The sequence below is a fragment of the Bombina bombina genome, chromosome 3 (genome assembly GCF_027579735.1).
Source record: "Bombina bombina isolate aBomBom1 chromosome 3, aBomBom1.pri, whole genome shotgun sequence".
NCBI lineage: Eukaryota > Metazoa > Chordata > Amphibia > Anura > Bombinatoridae > Bombina > Bombina bombina.
The window spans coordinates 988,440,001-988,450,083 of record NC_069501.1 but is presented as its reverse complement, the minus strand read 5'-3'; the positions used below and the strand labels follow the sequence as shown (position 1 = coordinate 988,450,083).

The 10,083-nt window shown below is 36.4% G+C and overlaps 1 long non-coding RNA gene across 1 annotated transcript; it reads left to right on the top strand.

Annotated features, from left to right (window-relative positions):
- Positions 1–2,108: 2,108 nt before the first annotated feature.
- LOC128654267 (uncharacterized) lies at positions 2,109–7,167 on the top strand. The gene is made up of 3 exons (XR_008401433.1): positions 2,109–2,235; positions 2,654–2,676; positions 6,872–7,167. It is a non-coding gene; the product is annotated as an uncharacterized LOC128654267 (long non-coding RNA).
- The last annotated feature ends 2,916 nt before the right edge of the window (positions 7,168–10,083 follow it).

Sequence of the window (10,083 nt, the reverse complement as noted above, 5' to 3'; positions counted from 1 at the left end):
CCCTGCAGTGCCAGCCTCCTAGCCCCAGAAGACAAAATGCACTTACCTGCACATTCAGCTATCTGGCAGGAGGAAAGCTCACCCGGTATGAGAGGATGCCGCTCCTCACAGTGACCTGTGAATAAAAGAAAGATCAGAGTAAACCTACTCAGGCTTTCTATACCAGGGCAGCAACATGTTAGGAAAACGCAGCAAGGCCCACCTCACAAGTTCCTAACTGCTTTAAAGCCACCACTGCCCTGCTGAAGAGACTAAAGTGGAGTAAGGCTAGACCCAGATTGTGATGAAAGTTCAGAGCAAGCCTGCCCTGGTTTCAAAATAAAACAAAAAATCTTGATAGAAGAATCTTTATCAGACACCTTATTACGTCACCTCCTCCTGGCACTAGAGGCAAAAAGAATGACTGGGGGTTGTAGGAAGGGAAGTGATACTTAACAGCTTTGTTGTGGTGCTCTTTGCCTCCTCCTACTGGCCAGGAGTGATATTCCCAACAGTAATTGATGATTTAGTGGACTCGCCTAGGCACACGGGCGCGCTCCCGACAGCATTGGATACAGGCGTAATTTTAGATGCAGACATAGAAATACGACTTGTTTGGAATTCATCATTCCTTTGCGCCGATAGGGAACTGAAATTTCGGCTTCAATTGCGTGTCGTATATTTCGCCATACAGACTGAGGCGAACACCATTATAATACATGCTTTTACATCTTGTGATGCAGTACTTTCTTCTTTTAACTAATTTTTCAAAGGCTCAGCGACAAAAATAGACTGTTATTGCAAGAAATTTGCGCTTCCACGGGCGCATATGGGTACCAACAGTTTTATATATATATATCGATATATTGATATATTTATTTTTGTGATCTTCAATTATCAACATATGGCAAAAACAGCACAGAAACATTATATAACATATATAAGCTAAATAGTTACCTAAAAAACGCTTTTTTAATAATCAAAACATTGCGGCGTAAATATTTATAGGGATGTACTGTGATAAATAGGGAGTAAATAGGGAGTAAATGCTTTTGCCGACATGCGAAATTTATCATTATTACGCCCCAGCTCGCCTGCGTAAAGTTACGTCTATTTTTGTGATAAATTCAGGCGCACATGTGCGCTTCTCCGGAGGCGAGCTGGGGCGCAGTTACAGGCGAACCACATACAGAGTTCACCTAGCCTTTGGTAAATCTAGCCCTTAGTCTCTCAAGTAAAAAGGTTTGATACCCCCCCCCCTTTTTTTAGAGAGAAAACAGTAATTACATTAATATATGGAAATGTCAAGAGGGACAGCAGCATTTCCAGTCACAGAAAGTGTATAGTGTGTGTGACACACTAGTATTTTGAGTGTCTGCTAGTGACTAGATGAGACCATGAATAACCATTCTCACAAAGTGCATAGAGTATAAAATGTTTTTCTTTCTTGCTGTGTGATACAAATAATATATTCAAGATAGATAATTAAGAAAAATCTGTAATCGTATCCATTAAATACTATATACTAAATATTATATAATTTCATAAGCTGCTCTGTGGGAACATGCAATTACATTTTTTTTATTATGCTATTTTAAATCAATATGGGCTGTATACATGGTATTATTTGGAAGAAAAAATGGCAGCAATTTCCAAAAAGATATTTGTATTCTGACAAACATTGACTGTAATTAAAAAAGGTTGTAATGGATTTGTCTGTATTGCAATAGATGCCTTTATGTGACGGAATACACACTGTTAATATTTTTTAGGACACATCGGTAAGTAGTGGTGCCACCGTAATTTTTTATTATAATACATTATATACATATAATTACTATTTATAACTAATTCGCTTTACTTAGTTGTTTTTTTACGATGTATTTGCCGCTAAATTCGCCTAAGTCTCACCATGGATAATATATTGTTTAGCAAAAATAACATAGGGCATATTACCATCCTATATTATATTTTCACTGAGGCAACAATTCGCTAAAATGGCCGGTATATATAAACTACAACTACCAGCATGCTCGCACCGGATATGACGCGCTGAAACACCCTTTAAATACTCCGATTTGCCGTATTGACGTCCTCTTGTCACTGGTGCCATCTTAGGAAGGTGTGTAGTTGGAGCTGAATTGATTTTGCTTTTAAATCCATTACCATCCTGATCGTGGGGTTCGTAATCTTATGGTTTTTTAATGTATTGTTGTTGTTTATCTGCAGGCCTTTCTTCTCAAGATGAGAGCCAAGGTAAGAAGCTATGCAAAATGGTTTTATCGCAGTTTTTCTGTGAAGGCTAATTGCGGCCTTTATATGCTTAATTTATCGTTGCTACACAGACATCTTGTAGCATTTGGTGTTGAGTATTCCACGCGCCTAGTAACCTAAAAACGTTTTAATATAATTTATGAATATAGTCGTTTTTGGAATCGCCAGTGTAATGCAATCCCGTACTAAATACTATAGGCCTCTTGCATGCTTTCTTAGACCATAACGCAAAACATTCTTTTTATTCTGTCAGGTTTTTTTTTTTTTAAAACCTTTAGTTTTGTTTTTAGTACACTTCCCCTAATTGTATGACCACAGTAAGACATTTTTTTTTTAATGTGGCTACACATTAAAGTATATTAAATCATAACTTGTTTTTTTGTTTTTTTTTCTTCTCTAGTGGAGGAAGAAGCGTATGCGTAGGTATGTACTCTTCTACCCATTGTGCTGTAACTACTCAGGGCTGCATACTAATTTATAGTAGTTTATTGCTTCATGTTTACATGTGTTGACAATGCTTGAGTTAACATTTTGTTGCAGGTCTGAGATGTGCAGTCTTATTTCTTCAGTAATGGATTAGTGTATTCTACCACATTGTACAGATATTTCCTGTTTTGTGTATAATTTTAAAGGTATACTAAATTTAAAAAAAAAACATATTCAGATCAAGCTTGCAATGAGCAAGTGCAACCCAGGTTCTGAACCAAAAATGCACTAGCTGCTAAGCTTTACATTCCTGCTTTTTAAATAAAGATGGCAATAGAATGAAGAAATAGGAGTAAATTAGAACATTGCTTAAAATTGCTCTCTGAATCATTAAAGAACAATTAGTTTGTGTCCATTTAATTATATCTGAAACTAATGGGCAAGGGCAAATGTTCAGTGTACTGCATGCAACGATAATACATTGGCCTAGTTTGCATCCATTTTAAAATCTTTTTCTTTAGATGTTGGAGTGTTAGTAAGACAGCACAATGTAACAGTTTAGAGTGGCTGAAATATCTTCAAATGTGCAATCTGCTTTATAAAGTTGATTCAGAGAGCATGACATTTTAAGCAACTCTTACTCTTTTTTTTTGTTCTCTTGCTTTAAAGGGACACTAAGGTCAAATTCAATGATTCAGATACAGCATGTCATTTTAAACATCTTTCCAATTTACTTCTATTAAAAAAAATGTGCGGTCTTTTATATTTACACTTTTGGAGTCACCAGCTCCTACTGAGCATGTGCAACAATTCAGACTATACGTATATGCATTTGTGATTGGCTGATTGCTATCACATGGTACAGTGGGAGTGGAAATATACATAACTCTGAAATTTGTTAGAAAAAAAATCTAATTTGAAATTCAGAGTAAATGCTATTGTATTGTCTAATCTTGCATTTGTTTATGCAAATCTACTGTTTACTGGTCCTTTAAAAGCAGGAGTGTACATCTAAGCAGCCAGACCATTTTAGGTTCAGCACCATGGTTAGCACATGCTTATTGGAGGCTTAAATTTACCCACCAATAAGCAAGTGTAACCCAGGTTCTCAACCAAAAATGGACCGGCTCCTATGCATTACATTCCTGTTTTTATCTTAAGAAAGCAAGGGAACAAAGAATTTGATAATCGAAGCAAATTAGAAAGTTGCTTAAAACTGCATGCTCTATCTGAATCATGAAGAGAATTTGGTTTTAATCCACTTGTGCTTATTTGCTAATATGTATAGCTTGTCTTTGAGCAACATAAAAAAAATTCTTGGATTTATGGCTCTAGTAGGTTATATGTAATTGTCAGTCCTGTGCATTACTAAAAAAAAAATCCTGGATATTATAGGCACTTGTGTCTCCACGTGGCATAAAGAAACATATATTTTTGAAAATCACAATTGATATGATGCCTATAAACATTATCTTGCATACCGCCTGTTTATAGCGCTGTGGAATCTGTTGGCGCTCTACAAATACCTGAGTTTGCTTTACACAGGAAAAGCACCTAGTTACTACAATATTATCATATACTTATGTTAAGGTTAAAGAGATATAATACTCATATGCTAAATCACTGGAAAGTGATGCAGCATAACTAATACACCGAAAAGAAAATCACCTCATCTCTAAAGAGAATTTGCCTCTTTCATTAACCAGAGTAAGTGCTGTCTAAAGTTATACTCTGGCTGCAGGTAACAAAATGTATAGCCAGTGCGCATTAGCAGTGCTGATGTAATGCTGTGATGTCATGAGATTTCCTATTCCTTAAAGTGAAGAGGAAACTAACAAAACTGCCTGCGCATGACAGGTGCACACCATAGCTTGTCTCCTAATGAGCATCCTTACAGGCTGCTTTAAAGGGACAGTCTACATCAGAATTGTTTAAAGAGCTAACGCCTTTATTACACATTCCCCAGCTTTGCACAACAAACATGTTTTTTATTTTAATATACTTACCTTAAAACCTCTAATCTGCATCTTTCTAAGACACTCTTATCACATGTGCTATTTGATTTTCACAACAGGGAGTGCTAGTTCAGGTGAGCCATATAGATAACATTGTGCAATGCCTGTAGTTTGTGGCAACACTGCACTAATTGGATACAATTCAGTTGTCCTAGCAAACAGGAGGTTAAATGTACTTGTTTTAAGAGCTACGGACACATACATATTGTATTTACAAGTAACAGTATGTATGTGCAAGAATTAAAAAAAGTAACACAAATAGCTACTTAGTAATTTAATGGAATGTAATGAGGTTGATGGGATGAACAGTTTCTGAATATTTGGTGGAATTAGACCCTCTCTTGCCACCAATAGGAACCATTTCAGTTCCCGCCTAGCTGCCCCAATTGGTTAAAGATCTGTGACCCACTAGGTATCAATTGTGATATGCTTAGTTGGAAACCCCCAAAATTAAGTTCAAACAAATTTGTGCTGAAGCAGGGACATGCCTACAAACTGCTGCCGACACTAGTGTCACGACAGTTTGGAAAGCTCTAATTTAGAAAATATCACCTGAACATCTCTAATTTCCTGTCTGCTTTTTACAGCTATGCTGCATCACTTTCATGTGCTTTAACATTTGGGTATTATGTCCCTTTAAAGGGAAACTAAAAAATGCTAGAATGATGCATTCAAAGGAAAGGTTAGTCTGATAACACGGTAGCTGTAGTTTTAAAGTTTCGTTAGCTGTTTAAATGTTGACAAGTTTTTAGTGTCTATAAAACAATGGGAGCTGCCATGATGTAACTTGGGTTACCTTCTCTGCTGTGGCCAATTAGGGACAGTTATAATTAGGTCCCTAGAGTGTGCAGCCAATGGCTGTGGAATATGTGTTCTGCACTTCCACTTCTAACAGGAACTGAAAAGCTCACAATTTCAGAATGGAATTGCAGGAAAAGGGGACACAATGAAAGTATATTGCAGATTTTTACACATTTTATATTACTATCTCTGTGTTAAATGTCCCTTTAAAGGTAATATGTACTAAGGTGGGGCATGTGCATTTTAAAGGGTTGTTAAAGTAAAACCTTAATTAAATGGATTGGATAGTTGTGTTTTTTTTTTTTTTTTCAAACAAGTTTCCAATTTAATTCTATTTTGCTTAGTTCTCTTGGTATCCTTTTAAGAGTAACCATAAAGATCAGGAGTGCACATGGTCTTTAGCCATCTGGCAGCAGTTTAACTGTTAATAGCAGTTAAAGCTACAAATACCTAATGGTAGCTGTTTTCAAATGTATAACAATGCTATGAACATGTTTGCAAATACTTCTGCCAGTTGACTAAGGACACATGCACACTTCTAAGATCACCTGGGATTTACTATTTAACAAAATACCAAGAGAACTAAGCATAATTGAGTCTGGAAGCAAATTGGAAAGCTTAAAATTAAATGCTTAATTTTGAATTTACTGTCCCATTAATCAGATACTGCCTTCTAACATGGTTAGACTAGCTTTCCTACAACATTGCAGTTTTAAAGGGACATGAAACCCAAAATTTCTTTCGTGTTTTAGAAGGAATGCGATTTTAAACAACTTACTTTTCTATCCTTTGCTGATAGGCATATCTAGATAGGCTCATTAGCTGCTGATTGGTGGCTGCACATAGATGCTAAGTGGCTCATCTATGTGCATTGCTATTTCTTTAACAAAGGATATCTAAATGATGAAGAAAATTCAATAGAAGTACATTGAGATGTTTAAAATTGTTTGCGTTTAATGTTCCTTAAGTATCATGTTTCAACAGGTAAAAATAGCTATTTTACCCAAGTCATTTGAAAGCCATTTGAATGCAAATTAGATGGTCAAGAGTAATTTGTTACTTTTACCCCAGTAGATCGAAATAAATATTTGTATATTTGTGTTGACCTATATCTTTAGAAGTGGTTTAATATGCTGGGTTATAAAACTATTTAAACCAGATTTGGCACATGTGCTTATGGTTATTTTCTTGCAGTCCTGAAATTAAAGGGTACATATTGGGATGTCTAGTAGACAAACCAAATCCCTTAGATTAAAGGGACACTATCATTTTTCCCATTAATGTCTTTTTACTCTTACTGTAGCATATTGAATCAGCTATTTTAGACAATTACCAGTTCTCCATGATGTGTCCATAACTGTTTGTTAAATGTTTAGGCTGAAGCGCAAAAGGAGAAAGATGAGGCAGAGGTCAAAGTAAACGCTCCTCCATTGCTACATTTGAGGCCTGCAAGCTGAACAGAAGAGCGCTCCTGGGACAGACTATGCATAAACATCAGCAGGATGTCATCTGGAAATCTACCCATGTGTTGAGCTTGAAGTCTGAATCTTTGCCTAGCTGAACCTCTGTATTGTTGTCCCTGATGGCAATTTACTGAAGAAGCCTGCCTGGAGTTTTGGACTTGTTCATTTCTGGCTTCATGTAGCAAGTGTAATAAAGCTGTTTTGGCTAACCCTGCTGTGCATCTAGCTTTTTTTCTTAAGCCCTGGTTAGTTTAGGGGACTATATAGAATAAAATGTTGATGGTGATTAAACTAGACTAACGCAAATTGGATCATATTCAGTTTGAAACTGAATTCAGATTAGTTTTCCTCCCAGCAGTAAGAGCAACTTCTATGGTACAGAGCATGCACTTTTAAGGCTTCTATTTACTTTGCGCATCTAGTAAAGCAATGACAAAGGGTATTTGTGCCTATCGGCTAGCTCCCACTAGTGTACTGCTGTTCCTGGGTTTATAGGTATGCTTTCAATTTTTTGATAATTGAGAACATGGTAAGTTTGATAGTGGTAAATTGAAGGGCCCAAAATTGCATGCTGAGTCGTATTGACTTTCATGCCCCTTTAAACTCAATGTTACAGCATACAATATGTGGTTTTATGACCCCTCATATTTCATTCTGCCAGAGGCTTTGGTTGCATTTTCACATGCAAATTAAATATTACATTAGTAAATTATGGATACAATGAGAAGGAAAGCTTTTACTGGGCATATAGGGCCACTAACATCAAAAATGAGTCATGGTTAAAGGGAAACTCAATCCTAGCATTTGTGAAACATTAGGATTGACCATTGAAACAAATTACTTTTTCATGAAATATACATCAGGCAGAAAGCTCCTTTATTTGTGTCAAGCGTTGCTTCTCAGGCAACAGTCGGAACACGTTTTGCTTGTAAGGTGACATTTTGACAAATAGCGGTGCAGGAAATCCAGCTTGTCTCCCTGTGGCACCGAATTTGCCGCACGCTATTTGCCAAGAGGTGGAAATGTCAGCTCTCAAGCAACAGGGTTCTGCTGTGGGCTGCCTTAGCAGCGAATGCTTGAACCAAAAAAGGAGCTTTCTATCTAATGTTTATACTTTTCACAAACACTAGGCTTGAAGTTTTAAGAGTGAAATAAAAAAAAAACCTACCACTATCAAACGTGCACACTTTCTGAGACTCTGTGGCGCCCCTTTTTAGAAACTAAATGTTGCTTTTGGTCAGATATATAAAAAATATATAACTAAATCTGCATTTTCTTGCCTCTTTACATTGAATAAACATTTCCTTATGTAGAAATTAGTGTTTAAATGTCCCTTTTAGTGTTTACAACCTACATGTGCGAAGGGATGATTTATTACTAATAGATGGTGTCATGCAGCTTCCATTTAGGGATGCAACCATTAGTGTATTAGATAATTGCTTCCCCCTGGGGTGTGTTAAATTTGTTAAAGAGATGCCTAGATAGGCAGCATTCATGACTGGAAATAGTGCTGCCATCTAGTGCTCTTGCTAATGTATGTTGCACAACTGCTGCCATCTAGTGCTGCAGTTGTGCATGCTCCTGAACTTACCTTGCTTTTCAAGAAAGGCTAACAAAAGTAGAAACTAAGTAAATTGTCCCTTTTAAAGCTGCTACTCGGGCAAATTGACTGCTCTTTCAGTCTATGCAAAATTGATAGATACATGGAAATGTTTACATTTCATTCTCTAATAAATTTTATACTTAATTTTGACTTTACTTTCCATCTGGCTATTAACCTTTTTAATTCTTGCATAGTGATGTGTATGAATGACTATACATGTTTATAGGAAACTTGTCTCCCTGCATAAGCAAAGACCCACATTTAATCTAATTTACGCTTTTGTTAAACAAGGTGCTGAGGAAATCTAAAGGGACAGTGAAACTTACAGCACTGGTTTTCAAATCTGGCTCGATTTAACTTGGCTGAGAGTAGATAAAATGGTTTACTAATTGGCTAATTCACCTGTTCCCTAATTAAGATAAAAAAATCTGCCCTTTTATGGAAGCTTGATAACAGGTTTGAAAACCAATTGGTTACAGGAAACCTTATAATTACAAGACGGTTCTTTTGTGTTATAGAATAACTCAACCAAGTATTAAAGGATACGCAACACAATTTTTTGTTCATGATTTGGAGCATGCAACTTGCTAATCTACTCCATTTTTTTTTCCGTACTTTTGCTATCTTTATTTGAAAGGCAACTAAACTAAGGAGCCAGCCCAGTTTTGAATCAAAAATGGGTTGGCTCCTTAGCTTAGATTCCTTGTCTATCAAATAAAGATAGCAAGAGAACAAAGAAATAGGAGTAAATTAAAGTTGCATGCTCTGAATCATGAGAAATTTGGGTTTAGTATCCCTTTGTTTAAAACAAACTAACACTTCACCCATCCTGCTGTGTATGTATCGGTTCATTATGCATCATACCACAAGGCGTGTGTTATGGGCTTCAGGATGCTCCAGCAGTCTCAGCTGTTAAAGGGATACAAAACAAATTTTATTATGATTCAGAGTATGCAACTTTCTAATTTACGCCTTTGTTTTTATTTGTTCTCTTGCTATCTTTATTTAAAAAGCAGAAATGTAAATCTTAGTAGCCAGCCCATTTTAAGTTCAGCACCCTAAGATTACAGTTCTTTTTAAATAAAGATGGCAAGAGAACAAAGAAACTAATAGGAGTAAATTAGAAAGTTGCTTAAAATTGCATGCTCTATCTGAATCATGAAAGAAATTTGTTAAGTTACAGACGAGAGCTATAGTTCCGGAACTCCAGGCATCTGCCGCATATGGAACAGTGTGCAATAAATGACACTCGGGAGCTCTTAGTTGAGGATTTGTGGTTGGTACCTTGTGTAACGGTGTGATGTTTACTTCAAGCTGAATAGTATGTTTTTAGGTTTTCCAAGAGCATGTAAAAAGACCCCTTGGTGATATTGAACCTTGGCATTACAGATGTTTCTGGACTACATTTCCCATGGTGCTCGACTGGACTTCAGACGGCCTCATGAGAAATGTAGTTCTGAAACATCTGGAATGCAGAGGTTTGACATTACTTATCTTTGTGAAGCTTTAATAGATTAGGAAA